This window comes from Lathyrus oleraceus, chromosome 2 (assembly GCF_024323335.1).
Source record: "Lathyrus oleraceus cultivar Zhongwan6 chromosome 2, CAAS_Psat_ZW6_1.0, whole genome shotgun sequence".
Taxonomy (NCBI): Eukaryota; Viridiplantae; Streptophyta; class Magnoliopsida; order Fabales; family Fabaceae; genus Lathyrus; species Lathyrus oleraceus.
This window is the reverse complement of record NC_066580.1, coordinates 43,975,653-43,997,648: the sequence shown is the minus strand read 5'-3', so window position 1 is coordinate 43,997,648 and position 21,996 is coordinate 43,975,653.

The window sequence follows — 21,996 nt, the reverse complement described above, 5'->3', positions numbered from 1 at the left end:
ATCATTCATCAATTTCATTTCATGAAAGAAATAGTGCAAAGCATGTCATTTAGAACCTCAAAGGACCAAACAGAAAAATCCAATCCAAACTCAATCCAAAACAATTCAATAAATCCCCAAACAATTCACAGCTAAACAGAATTCATTACATGTCAACCACACTAAATTTCAAGCAAATTGGACAATGGGAAGCAAGTCAATTAAATTCATCAAGTTAAAGCATGCTCATACAAGTCCAAACAAGGCATTAAAGCATGCATCCACTTCAATTAAGCATAAAACAGTGTAGGAACATGATAAATGCACCAAACCAAAACCATGATACACTTTAATGTGTCTATAATCACTTCACAAAATTTCAAGTCCATCCAATGCATATCCAGAATTTCACAAAACATTTAAAAACATGACTCACAAAAACTCCACATTTGGTCAAACAGAAAGGAAATTCTCAATCAAATTGGAAACACATCCAAAAGTTCCAGAAAACTTCACATGTGAACCTAACATCCAGAAGTATCAACATGCAAAGTTTCAGCTTAATCCAAGTTCATATGGCATGGTAACAAAATTCTTGAAGTCAGACAAGAAATGGTGTGACACAAATTGTCACACCTCTAGTGATCATGTCATATCTCTGAATCCAGGAACTCAAAAATCACAAACTATATACCAAAATGTCCAGGAATGAGTCCAGAATATGCATGAAAAATATCAAGAATTTCTAATTAGGCATCATCATTTCATGAGCAAAATACCAATCAAGGTGCAAGCAAACACATGTTCATACAAACCCTAGGCCATTCCAAAAATTACACGTGCACAAATTTATTAAAAATAACCAAAAAAAAGTAGAGACTACAAGGATCATTCCACAAAAAATCTCACATTATTTGGACAAAAATTGGATGAGATATGAATTTTCTAATGTCATGAAAAAATAAAAATGAGTGAAATGGAGGCATGTGAATCATGTGGAGGCAAGGAAATTAATTTAATAGCCAAAATGAGAAATGGAACAGCACGGGATCGAAGGGAGGTCCCCTTTTGAATAGGCAGCGCGCGCTCAAACAGTTCCCAGCGTGAATAGTACATGAAAAACGGATCAAATGCTACTTTTCCGGAAATTTTCAACATGTTCTTCACGTTCATACAGTTCATCACCAAGTTCATCACTCAAGAACAAATCTCCACCAAATTGGACAAACTTTATATCAACGGAAAGGTCTTTCAACGTACATCATGAATATCAAATTAATTTAACCTAATTCCTCATGATTCAAAAAATTCGATAGCAAACATGTTCATGCACGAAACTTCAAATCCACATATCTCTCTCATTTCTCAACCAAATTTAGTGAAACGAATTGCAGAATTTTCTACTAAGAAAGATCTATCCAAATCATCAATCAATTTCAAGAATCATTGGATTCGAAAAATCACCTTGATTTGAGCACAGTGATGAATTCGCGCGTATTAGGCTTCGAAATGTGAAAACAGAACTTCTATGATGCTAGTAGAAGTGAATGGATGCAAGGCCTTGGCTCAATAACGCACGATCTTGATGAAATCTCCATTTGCCATTGTTGCACCTCACTTTAACAGTCCACAATTTGGATTGGAAATGGTGAATCCTTGCTTCAATTAGCTTCAATAATGCATATAGATGATGAATGGATGAAGAACAATGCAATGTTTATGCAAATTTTTGGAAAAAAAGTGAGAGAGAAAGATGAAGAATTTTGGTAATTTTCAGATCTAGATCTGAATTCTGTTATGATTATGGTGAAAACAGTTACAATTATCCTTTTATATGTGATGTTAATCATGATTCGAATCCTAATTAGTGCTAATGAAATGGATTAGTGAAAATGCATTTTCATGCTAAATGACAATTTGGTCAATTCACCCACACAAGTGCAATGCAATGTAACAGTGGAATTTCTTTGTTGCAGCAAATTTCAAATGGCATTTGTGAGCTAGTGCAAAAGGAATCATGTGAAAACAATGAATATTTTACAAAAACACCTTTTTCCCTCCATTTTTCAAATTAAGTCCACTTGAAAAATGGACTTTTTATGTGATGATTTTTCATGAAATGTAATGATGGATTATGATAGCTTATGTCAAATGAATTTTGCTCAAAGAAACTTCACTCAATTTGGCCTTGTGAATCAAAAGTTATGCCACTTTGAAATTCAACTTTTTTGGACAATGATCAATCCATAACTTGTCAACCGCACATGAGAAATTCATGTTCTTGGACTTTTTGGAAAGGTGAGAGAAAGATATACAACGTTCATGTTGAACAAAATTTCATTTGAAACATTTTTGGACACGTAATTTTGAGGAGAAAAACTTTCCATTTTTGGCAATTTTCAATTACAAGTCACTTTCTATTTTTGGAAAGTTTCCATCTGACTTTATTTTCTTCATTCTTGATGTTTGAAATGTCAAATGAAACTTGTTTAGACATGAATGAAGTGTCTCTAACCCTCTCCCACCTCCAAATCCATCATTTCAGGCACAGTTGACCGCAGTTGACTTTTCTGACTGATAGATGAATTTCAGCTTGACTGATGAACTTGAGCTTCAAACTCCTGATGAAATGGCTCAATGATGAAACCCTAGCTTCCATAAGCTCAATATAATCATAAAATGATCCCCATATCCACTGAAAACCCCATCTCCTTGCCAAGTCCTGATTGGCCCAATACAACTGATTAGGGTTAACTAGAGGTCAAAACCCTAATCTCAAGGTATCTGATCAATCTCTTGGTGATGACAAGACCATGATGATGATGATGTACCATTTCAACCAAGATAAAGCTCAACCCTCCTTGAGGAACCATGAAACCCTGATTTGAATCACACATCCTCAGATGATTAATGATCAGTCCATGAAACCTTAGCTTGCATCTTAACCTCTTTATCTTCTGATCAAGACTTAGGAGGATGACTTGTTCCATGTAACCACATGATATGCAAACATGCAATGCCTAATGACCTACAAAATGATATGCAATATGCTAAGCTAGTCCCAAGAGAGGAGGGCAAATTTTGAGGTGTTACAAAATCACTTGGTCCAATCTTGATTGGGAGATCAACTTCCCCAATCACTATTTTACGCGACCCATCGAAGGCCTTTACAACTACTCCACTCTGCCTCATGGGAGGCCCTTGATATGATAGTTTTGAGAGAGTGGATTTTGGCAATACATTCAAGGATGACCCAGTGTCCACCAGCACATTGGACATGGCGTCATCTTTGCAGTTCATAGTAATGTGTAAAGCCAAGTTGTGGTCTCTTCCCTCCTCAGGGAGATCAGAGTCACAGAAACTCAAATTGTTACAAGCAGTAGTATTTGCAACAATACTATCGAATTGCTCTATAGTGACGTCGTGATCTACATATGCTACATCCAAAACTTTCTGCAGAGCCTCTCTATGTGGTTCTGAATTTAGAAGCAAAGATAACGCCGATATTTTGGATGGTGTTTGTAGAAGCTGGTCTACGACATTGTACTCACTCCTTTTGATGACCCTCAACATCTCATCACAGTCTTCTTTCTCATTGCCACTAGGGCCAACAGAAGTAGGAGTTTTCAGTACAAAGGAGGGTTTAACAGCAAGTGCCGGATTAGGAGGGCTCACAGCATTCCCAACCGAGCGTTCAACAAAATCAACATTAGTTTGAGGCTTCGGTGGTGCTGAAAACACACGACCACTACGGGTCAAACCACTTACGTCCGCAATATTCACAACAGAAGAAGAAGGCAAGGACACTTCTTTCCCATTTTCCACTGCTACAGCATTGTAGCGATAGGGAACTGCCTTTTCGGAAGAATAAGGCACTGGACCGGCAGGTTTAATGATAAGAGTTGGATAAACCTTTTGCTTGCTACCATCGTACTTGATGATAACAGGCTCGGGTATCCAAAACACTAGGGAAATTACGTTGACCTCAGGCTCATCTTCGTCAACATTCCTATTCTGAAGGATCTCAATAACTCCCTCATCCAGCATTTCCTGAATATCCTTGCGCACCTGGCGACAACCCAATCGGTTAACAGAGCATACTCGGCATCTATCATGGTCGTGCTCATAATGGCTGAAATCACACAGCAAACGATGCATTTCAACTAGAGACTGTGTAATATGACCGACATATTTGACTTTGTATTTGCCAGGGCAACCCTGGACCATGTTGACAGATTTCCCATGCTCGGGCAATGGGTTCTTCTTCACATTAGGACCTACGTCCTCAAAACATAAGATACCACACCTCACAAGATCTTGAACCTTGGTCTTCAAAGGGTAGCAATTCTCCACGTCGTGGCTGGGAGCACCAGAATGGTAAACACAATGCAATTCGAGCTTATACCACCACTGGGGGTTAGTAGGTATAGCCAGTGGGTCTCTCGGAGTAATCAACTTCCTCTCTATCAAAGAGGGATATAATTCTGCGCACGTCATCGGAATAGGATCAAAGGTGACCCTTTTCCTCTCGTAACTCGTGCTGGTTTGATTACTGTTGTTGCGAGGCTGGTAAGCCTACTGTTGCAGACGGTGCTGTTGTTGTTGATATTGCTGATGTGGCTGCTGATTGTTGTTGTGATGCTAATACTGTTGATTTTCTCTAAAGACAGGTGCTATATGAGCCACCTGGTGCTGGTTACTGGCTGGACGCACAGTCTTCCTCCTCACCGAGGGTCTTCTAGGTTTCACATGGGAGGTCACAACATGTGCCTCTCCATATTTCTTCTTTGCAAACGCCCCATAACGTTTAGCAGAAGAGCCTTCATCTCTGGCTAACCTTCCTTCACGAACCCCTTCTTCTAGATGCATCCCCATATTCACCATCTCGGTGAACTCAAAAGGAGCGCTAGCGATCATCCGCTCATAGTAGAATGAACTCAAGGTCTTCAGGAAGATCTTGGTCATTTCTTTCTCTTCTAGCGGAGGCACGATCTGTGCTTCCACCTCTCGCCACCTCTGGGCATACTCTTTAAACGTTTCTTTGTCCTTCTGGGACATGGCCCTCAATTGATCCCTATCGGGAGCCATATCTACGTTGTACTTGTATTGCTTGACGAAGGCCTCGCCAAGATCATTGAAGGATCGGATGTTCGCACTGTCTAACCCCATATACCAACGCAGAGCGGCACCGGACAGACTGTCCTGAAAATAGTGGATAAGTAGTTGGTCATTATCAGTCTGAGTTGACATCTTCCTGGCATACATGACCAGGTGGCTGAGAGGACAAGTATTTCCCTTGTACTTTTCAAAGTCAGGGACCTTGAATTTCACAGGAATCTTAACATTGGGAACCAAGCAGAGTTCGGCAACAGACTTGCCGAAAAGATCCTTTCCTCTAAGAGTCTTCAATTCCTTGCGAAGCTCAAGAAATTGATCGTTCATAGCATCCATCTTCTCATAAACATCTGGGCCCTCAGACGGCTCAGAATGATAGATGGTGTCGTCTACTCTAGGCATAGTATGCACGACAGGAGGAGGAACAGCAAGGACCGGGTGTCGCAACCTGAAAAATACAGTGCGAAAAAAAACACCTGGCGAGGAAAGAGATGACAGAAGAGTCGCCACCGTGCGTTATTTATCCCAAAGGAGGGAAAGGAAACGCTCGAAGTAAACTTGGAAAAAGGAAAGGACAAGACGGGGTCTCGCAACCATATCTTGGGTTTGGGGGCCGGTTATGCGAAGGGAAGGTATTAGCACCCCACACATCCGTAGTACTCTACGGGATCCACTTTTGTAGTTCTTGTCTAAAGGGTGTGGGTTTATCTAATGTGTTATTTACTAAAAAAGGGGTTAGATGACTCGCACGGATGTCACATCCACTGCATACGTATCTCATCTGAATATGAGAATCAGAATCTTCGTAGCTCGGCTGCCTATGGGTTGGGGTGTGTGTGCTCGCTAAGACATCGCGTCTTATGCCTACGTATCTCATCTGGCCTGAGAATTAGAGCAAAACGTAGTTCGGCTAACTACGGGGTTAAGGATGGGGTTTTGGGGTGAACGACGTTACTACGCAATCTACCTGATGCTCGACCTTTGGAGACTTACTCGCTTGTAGTAGAAGGAGTAAACGTGTGTTATGGAGAAGAAAAATCAATGAAGGGTTTGTTTGTGTTGTAGGAACGCGCATGCAAAAGGAGTCCTGGACGAAGGAACCTGCATAAAATAAACACACAAAAACATTGCCTCCTATCGAGGTCTTCCAGCTAGGAAAGCGGTAAAATGCGGGAAAGGGGTAAAAGTACCACGCAGATAAAGATCCGAAGTAACAGCAATTAGAGGAATGGGAAACCCAGGGATCCTTCCAAGCTAACACCATCACAGAAAGTCAGTCAGTAAGGTAATCGGAATAAACCTCCAGGGGGTATCCCACAAATAAAGTGGGAAACCTCGCAAGTTATCCCTGCAAAAGTCATGTGAGCCCTCACAAAACAAAACTCAACAAACAGGTTACAAAAACAAGATAGGGTAACCAAGAGTTGCCCCCAAATCAAAATGTAACCACATGTATCATGCCCTTTTAATTCACAAAAAGCTCACAAGGGTAGGAGGCCTAAACCTCTGGTCAAACACATGCATCAAAAGGGTATCAAATTCACCCATAATACCTCATACATTCAGAGCATTCAAATTAAAAGCATAAAGGTAATGAGAATAAGGGAAAACCTGATTGGAGAGATCGGTTGAAATCAAATGGCACGGCTGGATTTGCAGACCAATGTTAGGGTTTGCTTGAGCTAAAAGTGTGTGAGTCAGAATGAACCTTTCAGAGTTACCTGGAGGTTGCTCTGAACTCTGTTAGCTCTTCTCTCACTATCTTTTTCCCCAGGGTTCTTCTCTCACTATCTTTTTCCCAGACAGGGTAATAGGAATAGAATGGCCTTTTGTTTCACTGAAACTCTGAATTTATAACCTGATTTTTGTGGCTTAGTGGGCTTTTGAGAGAGGTCCAAGTCCAAGATTTTTTATTTATTTATATATTTATTTAATTTAATTTTTTTTTTCAAAACACGTGGGCTTCGCCTAGCGAGCATGACAGCTCATGAACAAACCTTTGCTCCTTCAAGATTAACGTTTTGACTGACGAATAGACCCCTGTTGGAAGTAACTCAAGTCTTTCCCTTGTGTTGACTGATCATCTAAATAGAACCCACAAAGTGTCCTGGATGATGTTCAAGCTTCTTGGAACTAATCTCGATTGACATGATGAAATGCAATGTATCTAATGTTAAATGACCTAAAAATGTTAAATGACACAAAAAAGCTGAAATACACCGCGCTGTTTATTTCTCTTCCGATCCTCTGGCTGAATCTGAATCAGTCTTCTGACTTAATCTAGAGTTTCGATCCTCTGGCTGAATCTATACTCAATTTAGTCCTCTGGTTGGATATTAACTTTGATCCTCGGGCTAGATACGGTTTCAATCTTCTGGCTAGATCTTCTTCGATCTTCTGGGTAGATCTCCTTTGTTTCGATTCTCTGGCTGAATCTATTTTCTTTGATTCTTTGGCTGAATCTACTTCGATCTTCTGGTTTGATCTGAATTGTTTCGATTCTCTAGCTGAATCTATTTCCGGTCTTCGGGATAGACCTGACTTCGATCTTCTGGCTAGATCTACTTCGATCTTCTGGCTAGATCTTCTTTGTTTCGATTCTCTAGCTGAATCTATTTTTGATCTTCTGGCTAGATCTACTTCGATCTTCTGGCTAGATCTGAATTATTTCGATTCTCTGGCTGAATCTATTTCCGGTCTTCGGGCTAGACCTGACTTCGATCTTCTGGCTAGATCTGGATTGATTTGTGATAAATTCTCATCATCAGGATCTCGCATCTGAGGAATGCGCTGGTTGACCCTCTTGGCTTCGTACAAATTCTTCAGGCTAGAACATGTAGTACGACTCTTCAATTGGACTTTGTTTTTAAATTGCGATCCGCGAGCTGGATCCGGTTGATTTTCTGTTGGGCTGTCAATCTGCTCCTCTAGCTGGCTTGCTGGGGAAATAACGCTTGTTTGCGACTTCACTAGGGAATCTTCAAATTGATCCTTAGGCTGACTCTTGGGATGACGATTCTCAGGCTGAATCTTCAAAAATGACCCTCATGCTGGATCACGAGAAAATGATTCTCAGGCTGAATCTTCGAAATTGAACCTCAGGCTGGCTCACTGGAAAACGATTCTCAAGCTGAATCTTCAAAAATGACCCTCAGGCTGGATCATTAGAAAATGATTCTCAGGCTGAATCTTCAAAATTGACATTTGATCCTCTGGCTGGATCTCTGGAAAACGATCCTCGGGCTAAATCTTCGAAAATGACACTTGATCCTCTGGCTGGATCTCGCACACTTGATCCTCTGGCTGGATCTTTGGAAAACGATTCTCAGGCTGAATCTTCAAAAATGACCCTCAAGCTGGATCACTGGAAAACGATTCTCAGACTGAATCTTCAAAAATGACCCTCAGGCTGGATCACTCACACTTGATCCTCTGGCTGGATCTCATGACTCTGGTCGTAAAGCAATTCTTCAGTCTGCTTTGAAGGACCTGTTTATCAGCTTATGTGTATGCTTGATATGATATGCATGCAAATGCAAATGTTATGCATGGTGTAAAAAGAAATCTGCTTGGGGAAGCAAACTCTGGTAGGGAACGAATCGCTGTATCAATCCTTGAATGCTCTGTGGGGAACGATCCGTCTGCCGGGACTGGGGAGCCACCGAAAATAAATCGGCCTTTTTGGAAAAGTTGACCTTGCTGGGGGAGTATCAACTATGGAAACTTTGCTTGGCGAGGCTCTGCGAGGAGAGTTTGTGAGAAAAGCACCTCCTGGGGAAATGTCGTATGAATGGACCTTTACTGTGGATATGAACTTGCTAATCATCCTCAGGCTGGGGATTAAAACAAATTTGTTAAAAAATAATCTGCTGAGGACGAGATGAACACTGGGAACACCACCCTCTTGTCTGTTGGGTATGCGACTACTCTGTTGTTGCTGGGAAGATACAGTCTGGAACTGTCAACTCCACTGGGGATATATAGTCTGGATACTGTCAACTCTACTGGGGATAAGCTCTACTGAGGAGCCTGCTCTGCTGAGGAGAGACTTTGTCAGCCGCTTGGGGATGAAGATTCATGACTTGGCATCCGGTTCCTGTGACCTGTAACCAAAAAATACACGTATTCCCCCGGGGGAATCACTCGGTTTGAATTCACCATCCGGGATTAAGCACATTCAAAGCAATTTTGACTATTTTCCTGCGCAAGTCATCTGCAAAAGCCACCATTATATTCAGATGCAATATGTTTCCTCAAGAATTCAGACATCTTTTGCAAACAAACTGATAAATGAAAAATAAAGAGGCTTTTTAACTGAATTATTCGACGTTGTTGGTTGAAAAATTTGTGCCAGGAATAGGCGAGTACAATAGGAAGCTGATCCCTGGAAAGAGGTGATCGCTATAAATTGAACAAGCGAAACTATCCTAATGGCAATGTGGAAATGGGGTCCCACTGAGTTTCGACTCTGCTATGGTTCGTATGACCTCAAGACGCTCTGCTCATCTTGCTTTCTGAAGTGGATGATTAGTCGATCTTTAACCTTCGAAGATTGCCGGATTGAATGAAACGGTGATGTAACACAGGTGAACTCAGGTTGCAGTCATTCGCTTATTCCCTAACTTTTGCGTGGACCACCCTTTTGGGTTTTCGATCCACCGGGATACCCTTTTTTGCCTGAGCCGCCCTTTCGGGTTTTCGACTCACCGGGTGTACATTTTTTATTTTTATATCCCTAATTTTTGCCCGAACCTCTTTGTTCTTTTTTTTGGTTCGTCGGGATGCCCTTTTTTGTCTGGAATCTTGTTTTTAATGTCCAGCGGGTCTATTTTATGCGAAGTATTTTTTTTTAACTGCATCTGAGTTGACAGGGGATGGGAAGTCTTCGCCATCCATGGTTGTTAGCATCAGAGCTTTGCCAGAGAAAACTCTTTTAACCACGTACGGACCCTCGTAGTTCGGTGTCCATTTGCCCCTGTGATCTGTGTTGGGAGGAAGAATTCTTTTGAGTGCCAATTCACCGACTTGATACTCCCGAGGGCGCACTTTCTAATCAAATGCTTTCTTCATCCGTCTCTGATATAGTTGGCCATGGCATATAGCTACTAGTCTCTTTTCCTCAACTAGGCTCAGCTGATTGTATCGAGAACGGACCCATTCTGCTTCGTCCGACTTCATTGTTGGTGCAGGGAAAAGTTATTCTGGCACAAAATGGCACATGAACCCCCTCTGGCGTGATCAACACTGCACCAACTCCGCGACCATTGACGTTGACCTCCCCATCAAACATCATAATCCATTTGGATTCAGGGTCAGGCCCATCCTCCGGGAGTGGTTCCTCGCAATCTTTCGATTTGAGAAACATGATATCCTCATCAGGAAAGTCGAACCTCATAGGTTGGTAATCATCAATTGGTTGCTCGGTAAGATAGTCTGACAAGACACTTCCTTTGATGGCTTTTTGTGAAGGGTATTGGATGTCATACTCTGCCAGCATCATTTGCCACCTAGCAACCCTTCCGGTAAACGCTTGCTTTTCAAAAATATACTTGACTGGATCCATCTTTGATATCAATAGAGTTGTGTGAGTCAACATATACTGTCTTAGTCGGCGAGCAGCCCATGCCAAAGCGCAGCAAGTTTTCTCGAGCAGTGAGTATCTTTGTTCACAGTCGGTAAACTTTTTGCTAAGGTAGTATATTGCGTGCTCTTTTCGACCTGACTCGTCATGCTGACCGAGCACACAACCCATTGACCTTTCTAACACAGTTAAGTACATGATTAACGGTCTTCCCTCTACTGGAGGCATTAGAATCGGGGCTCCTGGAAATACTCTTTTATTCTTTTAAAGGCTTTCTGACAATCATCATTCCAACTGACCTCTTGCTCTTTTCTCAGCATTTTGAACAATGGCTCGTATGTGGCTGTAAGATTAGATATGAACCTTGAAATGTAGTTCAATCTGCCCAGGAGGCCACGAACCTCTCTTTCTGTTTTAGGTGCAGGCATTTCTTGAAACCTGGCATATCTTGATAGGACTGATCAATCGTTCTTTCACCTCGGCCTGTAGACGGGCCCCGATCTTGATTTCTTTCTTGTCGTCTTCGGTACCAATGTTGACGGTCTCAATCACCTCCTGATAAGGTGTAATAGCTCGGTCCTCCTGTTTCAACAATCTGGCTAACTCCTCAGGCAATTCACAATCTTCCTCAGCCCCTTCTTCGGCTTGATAGATAGGATTGTCGAAGTCATACTTGGCCATAGCAGTGTCGTTAGCAGTGAGATCCGGGTGATCAGTTTTACGAGGTGTTTTATGGAAAGAAAAACGAAAAAGAAACATGAAAAAGAAACATTGCCGTTTTTGTAAAAGTAAAAATAATTGAAAGAAAGAGAACACAAAATTGTTTGCAAAAGCTGTCCTTTATTGATGATGAAAATAATTGCGAAATGTAACTAAATGGATGGCCCTACAGATGAGTCATCACACCTCGGTCAAAGTGTAAGACTTTATTATGCATGTGATAAAAGGAAAACAATAAAAATTACTCCTTCAGTAGAGTAAACCGGACGACTTTTTCAGACGACCAATTGTTGAGCTTTTCTCCTGGGACACACGGGCGAATCCAGCTATCTAAGTCACAGTTGCTGTCAGCCTTGTCTTCCTCTGCAGCATTGACGATGTGGGGAGAAACCAAACCCCCGCTGGAGAAAGTACTGGCTTCATTCTTCTGAGACCCCAGAGTATACCCCAATCCAAACTTGTCTTCTTTTATGATTGGCTCCACAAATTTGCCCCAGCCTTGGGCATTACCAGCCTTAACCACTTCAACAGCTTGCTTGTATGAAGAGATAGAAGTCCCGACCTTCTCAGACTTAGGTGAAAAGACAGCTTCGGGCGCGACCTCACTGATGTTTATGGCTTCGAAGCCCTGACACAGCATCTCATGCATCTCGCCATCCATCTCCACATACTTAAATGTAGACAGGTGGCTAACAAAAATATCCTCTTCACCACAGACATTGACGATCTACCCTTCTAGTTCATATTTGAGCTTCTGGTGGAGGGTAGAAGTAACAGCACCGACAACATGAATCCAGGGCCGACCTAGCAAACAGCTATAGGCAGGCTGGATATCCATCACATAAAAGGTACTCTTGAATACCTGCGGTCCAATCTTAACTGGCAACTCAACTTCGCCACGACAGCTCGCTTAGAGCCATCAAAAGCCCTCACAACCAAATTACTTGGCTTCAGGGTGGCGTCATCGCAGTCCAACTTCATTAAGGCTTTCTTTGGGAGAACATTCAGAGAAGATCCTGTATCAACCAACACATGGGAAAGCACCACCCCTTTGCATTCCATTGTGATATGCAAGGCTTTGTTGTGATTCCTGCCCTCAGATGTCAGGTCATAATCGGTGAAACCTAGCGCATGGCTAGTGTGTACATTCGAAACTACCGACTCCAGCTGGTTAACAGTTATCTCTGGTGGAACATAGGCCATATTCAGTACTTTTAACAAGGCTGCTCTGTGTGCCTCATAGCACATCAATAGTGAGAGAATGGAGATCTTTGAGGGTGTCTGATTTAGCTGGTCGACTATCTTGTAGTCACTTTTCTTGATAATCCTCATAAACTCATCCACTTCCTTCTCGAATGCGGTCTTTGGAGGAGCTTCCTCGGTAGTATCCTCTTTGGTGGCTACGTGTTTTCCTTTAGCCTTGGCAGCTGCCCAGCTTCAGTATTCGTACGCAATGTTGATGGTGCAAATAGGCGTCCACTGCGAAGGAAGCCACCAATTCCTCCAACATTGTATACAACGGAGCTACCAATGTCAATGTCTTCTTCGTTAACTTTTTGCCCCTGGCAGTAGATATCAGCCCCATAGTGCCACGGGATAGCACTGTCTTTCTCATACGGAACAGGTCTTGGTACCGTGATGGTGACCAGACTAACCAAAGTCGGTTGAGGGTTGTCAGAGTAAATTGGTGCTGGACTTTCTGGGAAATATATTATTATCGGAGCGGGTCTCTCGGGAACATATATTTCTTCAGGAGTGAAATAAAACGTCACTGTCGACACATCGTTCTTCACTGGACGGGTCTGATCGAACTGAAGACAACCTTCATCTATCAGTTGCTGAATACCCCTTCTTAAACTGTCACATCCGTTCTCGGCAGCTTGACAATTTCTGCACTCTTCCCCATAGCCCGGGAAAATTTGTCCTTTCAAAAGTAGGTCTTTAACTACCGATAGCGAAGTCTTCACTTTAGCCACATCAGAAACCAAATTCAAAGTTTCCCCACTATCAACAGCATTAATCCTCTGCCCGCCGTGAGCTGGCATCGGGTTTTGGATAACATTAGGCACCGGAGAAAAATTGATGGCCCGGGCATCTCTCAGATCTTGTACCTTTAGCTGGAGAGCCTTGCAATTATCTGTAGTATGGCCAGGTGCGTTGGAGTGAAAAGCACATCTGGCGTTGACATCATAACCTCTAGGCAGATTGTTGGGATCGACCGGTGGGGCAAGAGTTCTCAACGTAACTAGATTCATGTCAATCTGCTTGGGAAGTAATACAGAATAAGGCATTAGTATTGGCTCAATGACCCGATCCGCCTGCCTTGGACGTTGTTGATAGTGTTTTTGCTGACCCGGATTACCTCCTTGTTGTTGATTGTTGTACCTGGGTTGCTGATGATACTGCGGTTGAGGAACAAGTGTTGGAATAGTGACTACGGCGACTTGATCTTGATAATAATTAGGGCATCCTCTGCCCCTGCCTTTACCGGCATAAACAACGCTTGTCTCACCTTCTCTTCTTCGTTGACCGTTACCAGCAAACGGTTTCTTGGGAACTGATGAGTTGGAAGCACTATTGTCTTGAATTCGGCCCATCTTCAACAGACTCTCGATCCTTTCTCCAGCAATCACTATCTCTGCAAAACTGATTGACGGCGAGTGGTCTCGAGGGCCTCGTCGTGCAAAGAAAATTGATCATACTGAAAATTTTCAGTAACAGGGCGGCCGTTAATCCGAATTCCTTGATTCACATTGTACCTTCCGCCAATACCATTTCCGACATTTCCCATGTTGCCAACATTACCCGGGTTCCCATCAGCATTGGCGTTACCCGCGTTACCAGTGTTCACAGGGTTATCAGCATTCCCCTCAGCATTCGGTATCTCCACCTCTGGATCGGGTCTCGGTTGCTCAACCAATTCCCTCAGCTTCGCCTGGCCTTCTGCCATACCAGTCATCAATGTCATGAATTGATCCATCCTTTCACGCATATCAGCCAGTTCTTTCCGTATCCGGTCCATTGCTAGTCGTGGACGGTTTTCCTTTGTCGGGTACCTGTGAACTCGCTTGGGACCAATAACTGCCTGAAACAGGGAACAAACATTAGACATTGCGGTGACACCTGCAAAACAAACGAGGGTTAGTATGCATGGTATGCGATGCACTGCTTATTCAATTTTAAGGCCCCCCCTGAAAAAGGGAATACCCTGCAAATGAATAAGCATGAGATGTTGGATGCAAATATGCAGATGATGTTATGCAATGCAATGGCATGTCAATCAGGATTGCTGGATCCGCTTGAACATCTGTCAGGTTGCACTGCCTGGAGAGAAATTAAGAGGATCAAGCAAAGCACACCAAACAAAGGTCATGGGATGGATCATGTTATCCTTAATATCAACCATCCATTTTGGTGGATTATGGTTTACACCTTATCGACACCCAAGTTTCATTGATATTAAGGATACCTGAACGAATCAACCATGAATCAAGGGTTTGTTGCAAGTTACGAGCATGGAGTTTAGGTTAACAACCACCCAAAGGGAGTGTACTAAGGTTTAAACCTGCCAAACATGTTCTAAAAAAAGGTTCCCATAGTCATAATCCCATCTTTCGGATATCATCGGAGGAACGACTACTCGTATTCCAAAAATATTCTCAAGAGAGACTCTTATGAGTGTAGTATCGTGTAACAATCGTATCAAATCTTACACTTGAACGACTTTCGCACTACATCCTACGAATAGGCCAAGATGGGTTTGGTAAACTAAGGTCCTTGGCTTCTAAGGTCTATATTGGAAAAAGTAATGTCTAACCACAACTTACTTGTGTGACATTATTGATCTCAACATGACCTCCACCAAGTGAATGGACTTGCAAGTCAACTTGCTAAGGAATAACTCCACACAAGTCAACAAGACTATGCCATTCTCCTATCCTAAGTGCACTCGAGTTCGGGTATAGAACTCATCTCACAAAGATCACCAAGCAACCACAACCAGCACAGTATGCATAAAACAGTAAAGCGCAAGCAATAAATAAATAACACACAATAGACAATAAACAAACAAATGTTAGGAATGGCCCACTACGAAAAAGTTTCTCCCCAGCAAAGTCGCCAGCTGTCGCAACCTGAAAAATACAGTGCGAAAAAAAACACCTGGCGAGGAAAGACATGACAGAAGAGTCGCCACCGTGCGTTATTTATCCCAAAGGAGGGAAAGGAAACGCTCGAAGTAAACCTGGAAAAAGGAAAGGACAAGACGGGGTCTCGCAACCAAATCTTGGGTTCGGGGGCCGGTTATGCGAAAGGAAGGTATTAGCACCCCACGCATACGTAGTACTCTACGAGATCCACTTTTGTAGTTCTTGTCTAAAGGGTGTGGGTTTATCTAATGTGTTATTTACTAAAAAAGGGGTTAGATGACTCGCACGGATGTCGCATCCACTGCATACGTATCTCATCTGAAAATGAGAATCAGAGTCTTCGTAGCTCGACTGCCTATGGGTTGGGGGGTGTGTGCTCGCTAAGACATCGCGTCTTATGCCTACGTATCTCATCTGGCCTGAGAATTAGAGCAAAACGTAGTTCGGCTAACTACGGGGTTAAGGATGGGGTTTTGGGGTGAACGACGTTACTACGCAATCTACCGGATGCTCGACCTTTGGAGACTTACTCGCCTGTAGTAGAAGGAGTAAACGTGTGTTATGGAGAAGAAAAATCAATGAAGGGTTTGTTTGCGTTGTAGGAACGCGCATGCAAAAGGAGTCCTGGACAAAGGAACCTTTATAAAATAAACACATAAAAACATTGCCTCCTATCGAGGTCTTCCAGCTAGGAAAGCGGTAAAATGCGGGAAAGGGGTAAAAGTACCACGCGGATAAAGATCCGAAGTAACAACAATTAGAGGAATGGGAAACCCAGGGATCCTTCCAAGCTAACACCATCACAGAAAGTCAGTCGGTAAGGTAATCAGAATAAACCTCCAGGGGGTATCCCACAAATAAAGTGGGAAACCACGCAAGTTATCCCTGCAAAAGTCATGTGAGCCCTCACAAAACAAAACTCAACAAACAGGTTAGAGAAACAAGATAGGGTAACCAAGTGTTTCCCCCAAATCAAAATGTAACCACATGAATCATGCCCTTTCAATTCACAAAAAGCTCACAAGGGTAGGAGGCCTAAACCTCTGGTCAAACACATGCATCAAAAGGGTATCAAATTCACCCATAATACCTCATACATTCAGAGCATTCAAATTAAAAGCATAAAGGTAATGGGAATAAGGGCAAACCTGATTGGAGAGATCGGTTGAAATCAAATGGCACGGCTGGATTTGCAGACCAATGTTAGGGTTTGCTTGAGCTAAAAGTGTGTGAGTCCGAATGAACCTTTCAGAGTTGCCTGGAGGTTGCTCTGAACTCTGTTTGCTCTTCTCTCACTATCTTTTTCCCCAGGATTCTTCTCTCACTATCTTTTCCCCAGACAGGGTAATAGGAATAGAATGGCCTTTTGTTTCACTGAAACTTTGAATTTATAACCTGATTTTTATGGCTTAGTGGGCTTTTGAGAGAGGTCCAAGTCCAAGATTTTTTTATTTTTATTTTTTTATTTAATTATTTTTTATTTAATTAATTATTTTTTTTCAAAACACGTGGGCTTCGCCTAGCGAGCATGACAGCTCATGAACAAACCTTTTCTCCTTCAAGATTAACGTTTTGACTGACGAATAGACCCCTGTTGGAAGTAACTCAAGGCTTTCCCTTGTGTTGACTGATCATCTAAATAGAACCCACAAAGTGTCCTGGATGATGTTCAAGCTTCTTGGAGCTAATCCCGATTGACATGATGAAATGCAATGTATCTAATGTTAAATGACCTAAAAATGAATGCGTGAATAAGGAGGGCAAATTTTGGGGTGTTACACCGGGCTAGATACCGACATAGAAGCAAAAGTTGGAGCAGGACCCTCAGGCATGAAACTAGGAGGCATCCCCCACGGAAACCCGGTTGGCATGGCTGTTGGAGCAAAATGTGCACTGGCTGCAGGCACAGTAGAGGAGACGATCTCGGAGATAACTGTCCTCTAGGGAGGAGTTGAAGGTGTCGGAGAACACTAGCTCTGGGCAGCCATGAATGACTCCATCAGGGCAGTCAATCTGGCCACTTCCTCCTTGAGTTCTCGGTTCTCTTGCTCTAGATGATCCATCAGTCTTGCAGTGTTGGCTCTAGTATAGTACCGGTGAGTCAGTTTGTCTTCAAAATAAATGAAGATCACAGAGTTAGACCACAGGACAAGAGACCGGAAACAAAACCTGCTTATGCACATGATGAATGCAATGCTTGTGCATATGATTTGTTTTTTTATTTCAAAGGAACTTTAGAGTTTTATTTGCAAATTTTGGAAACATTAAATATTTTATCACATATGGAAATATCTCATCAAATAATATCAGGGAAAAGAAGTACAACATCGCCAATCATATACAAGAGAAAAGGAAAATAATCATCCTATGGACCCCTAGAAACAATCATCTAAAGCCCGGGACACAGGAAGATAGGACGCGCGAAGCCTCTTCACCTCCCTCTCGTAGGCTGCTTCCATATCTACTTTCTCTTTGGCAAGTCGATCGTACTTCCTCTTCCAGAACCGAGAAGACTGAGGAAGTAGAGAAGTCCATGCATCATCAGGATCATCAATGACCTGATGCTCGAGAAACTCTATCAAAGCATCCTTTTCTTTAATCTGTTGAAGCAACTTTTCCCTTTCACGGATCCAGGCACGTGATAGGTCTTCATCTCTCAACTCCTCTACTCCTTGATTAGGGAGGGTTAAAGGCCTAACCATAATCATAGGTGTAGGTCTCGGATACTCGTAAGGCATGAGATACTCAGACGCTCTCTTCCTTACCCAAGCAGTATAAGGCTCCAAAGTAATGCAATTTTTCGGACCCAACTCCTTCCTTCCTTTCCTATGAATCTTGCGCCAAGCGCGGACCATCCTAGCTTTCAAGTCTTGGAGATCTTTACCCTCCTGAAAGAACACACCCTCTAACAAAATGTTATTAGGTTTATCCTTTAGGGGGAACCCAAGCTGACGACGTGCCAAAACAGGGTTGTAGTTAATCCCACCACATGTACCAAGAAGAGGCACATTGGAGAATTCACCACAAGAGTCAATAATCTGCACACCATCATACACACGGTTGTACCAGGAGATATCATCATTAGTGAGAGACATAAGTCTCGTGGACCACCGCAGACATCCCTTGTTCTCCTTGAAAGCGATCGTCTGAGGTAAGTGAGAAATAAACCACTTATACAACAGAGGCAAACAACACACAATGGCGCCACCACCCTTTGCATTCCTCATATGCAAAGAGAAATAAGCATCACCCAACAGAGTAGGAACGAGATTAAGAGTAGAGAAGATCCTAATAGCGTTCACATCCACAAACTTGTCGATGTTGGGGAACAATACCAACCCATAGATGAGAAGTACAAATATGGCTTCAAAGGCATCCTCACTCATGGCCTTCCCATACATAGTAGCTTGAGCAATGAGGAACTCAGAAGGGAGACCTTGAATTCTACCTTTGGTAGTCATATGAGCACCAACCAGAGATTCATCTATGTGCAACATGTCTGCTATCTCTTATGAAGTAGGAATACTCTCTAAGCCACTGAATGGCAACTGATCCAGGATAGGTATACCCACAAGATAAGCATACTCCTCAAGTGTGGGTGTAGCGGTGTATTCGTCGCTATATGATTTATCGATTAAATCATAAGCTAAGCATACAATGACATTTCGAGTCGCCACCGCACTTTTATTTATCCAAAGGACTGGCTAAAAAGCGAACAAAAGCCTAAGAAGTTTTACACGTAGAAAACTAATAAAAGATCAGAGAGTCTGGGTAAGGGGTAAGTTACGCAATGGGAAGGTGTTAGGCACCCACTACGTCCTAGGTACTCCTAGGGAGCCCTTTTCACACTTGTTGTACTAAGATTGTTATTTGTTATGACATAAACATTGTGCAAACATGATTGGGATGGTGAGAAAAGAATATACAAGTTTTATTGGGTTTGAACGGATGAACCCGTTGCCTACGTACCTTCCATCAAAGGTAAGGATCAAAACGCCGTAGTTCGGCTAAAAGATTTCCCAAAGTTGGTGGATTTAATTTTAAACACAAGCACTGAGGCTTTTCATTATCAATGGGAGAACACTCGACCAAGAACAACATCCACCATGTGAGGATAGCTTCGACGCACTAGAGGGGTTAACCCTGTTTTCAGTACGGAAGTCTTACTGTCGACTCACTAAAGATAAGGTGAGGTTTACATCAACCACAATGATAATTGAAACCTATGGCTAATGCATGAAAAGATTAATGGACAAAGCCAAAACAAGTGAATGAGTGAAGTTAATTGATTGTGATTATGAAAAGTGGAGTCAAAGTATGATTAAGATTGATTCAAAGAGGTATTATGAAATGGAGTTTGAAAAAAGAGTCAAGGACTTGGGTCCAGGTTTTTAGTTTGAAAACATGAAGATGTTTGCACAACACTTATGTTAAGTTCGAAATCAAAGTGTGAAAAGGTTTAGGACACAATGAGAGATGAATGAATGAGAATGGAAAGTAAAACTTCTCAGGAGTTCACTTCTTGAGATCATATAGGGTATGATTCAAGTGTGTCCTTTGGAATGGAAAATAAGTAATGATACAATAAACAAACAAATGATACCGGATGCCACTCAATGGTCTTACTCCAATCTCACAAACAAAGCGGATATCGGATACCAATAGCTGGATTTACACCAATCTCCTAAAACAGAAATGGATATCAGAGGCCACTCGATGGTCTTACACTAATCTCCTCAAAAAGAAAACAAGAATGAAATATGGAAATCAACTGCCAATCTGTCTGGTCTTAGGTTAATTCCAAACATGATCATAGGAAAGCAAATGCCAACTTGTGGGACTTACAATTGCATCCTCTCATACAAACAAAGAAAGCAAAACATGGATGTCAGATGCCAATTTGTCTGGGCTTACTCTGACATACACAATATGATCCTAGGAAAACAAATGCCAACTTGTGGGACTTACAATTGTATCCTCTCATACAAACAACGCAACAAGCAAAGATAAGATGAGTGGCCAATGTGATGGTCTTATACTCACTTCCATATCATAGGAACAAATGCCAACTCGTGGGACTTACAATTGTCCTCAATGGGTAAACAAAAGTGACAATGTCACACAGACAAAGAGATGATCATGCATTAATGGCAATTGATGATAATAAATGCATAACATACAAGCAAATAGGTGCATATGAAGCAATCAATCGATCAGTGAGAATCAAACAGCACACTCTATAGCCAAACAAGGGGGCTCACACAAGAGGGTTTGACTATGAAAGTCCACTGTAATAGGTAAATGTCGCTCTTAACCTTGCCATTGAGGGGCTAAGGTGAAGCAGATGAAAGGAGATGAGGGGTGTGCCTCATTGCTTCTATCCTTGATCAGGGAGAGCATTAGAAAGTGTGGGAGCTCAGAAAGATGGAGCTCTTTCCACATTATTGACTCGATTGATCTTGGGTTTTTATCTCAATGCTACAACCATGTAATGGGAGCAAGGAGAGGACTCACTGAATAGTAGGGGATAGGTTGCTTATCCCTTTGATCTACCAATTGCCTTACTTGAAGGACTTTTCCTGCTTGGGACAATTTTAAACACACACAAGCATGGCCTCTTAAGGAGGACTTCAGACAGTTTGCCCGGCCAAATAACAGGCCGGGTCTCCAGACTACATGAAGTAAAAGAGATTATACCTCAAAAGCAAATTGCTAAATAGCAAAGCAAGCAAGTTCAAAGAACTTAAGCAACTAAGGGTACCTGAAAGAGTCACACTAATCAGTAAACATTTCACAAGTCAAAGCAAAAGGAATTGAATCCACAGACAAAACAGATGATCAATTGTGCAAAGCACAAGACTCAAACACATGAGTCAAACCTACAAAACAAAGGTTAGCATATGATATGTAACCACACTCAATCACATTTGTATGATCTTTGAAGCATTGGTGCTTAACCTGAAACAATGAGCTCAAACATAAGCCAGGAGACCCCTAGGACAAGCCTAGGGTCAAAGACAAATAAAAAAGTCAAAACAGCAAAGGAAAATCAACCATAATCAAGTTCAAACATTTAAGAAGCAAGCACAATTGGATTCAAACTCATATCATGCATCATTATCATTTTATAGACCAAAGAAGGCAAGTCATGGCAAATGAAAGCACACAAAAGGTCAACAGCAAGACCAAGCTCAAACTCAAACATAAACATTTCCAAAAATTAAGAAATAATTCATACTCAATCACAATCCATAACATAGCATGCATATGAAATTTCAGCTCAATTGGATCATGGGAAGATAGTCAAATAAAATCAGGAAGTCAAACAAGTTTCAAGTAAGCACAAAGAAAGTCAACAATCATGGGTCAACTTCAAAAAATCATAACAAAATGAAAACAGATGAGAAATGGATGGGATTAACACCACTGCAAATCTCAAGATGTCTAGTATGC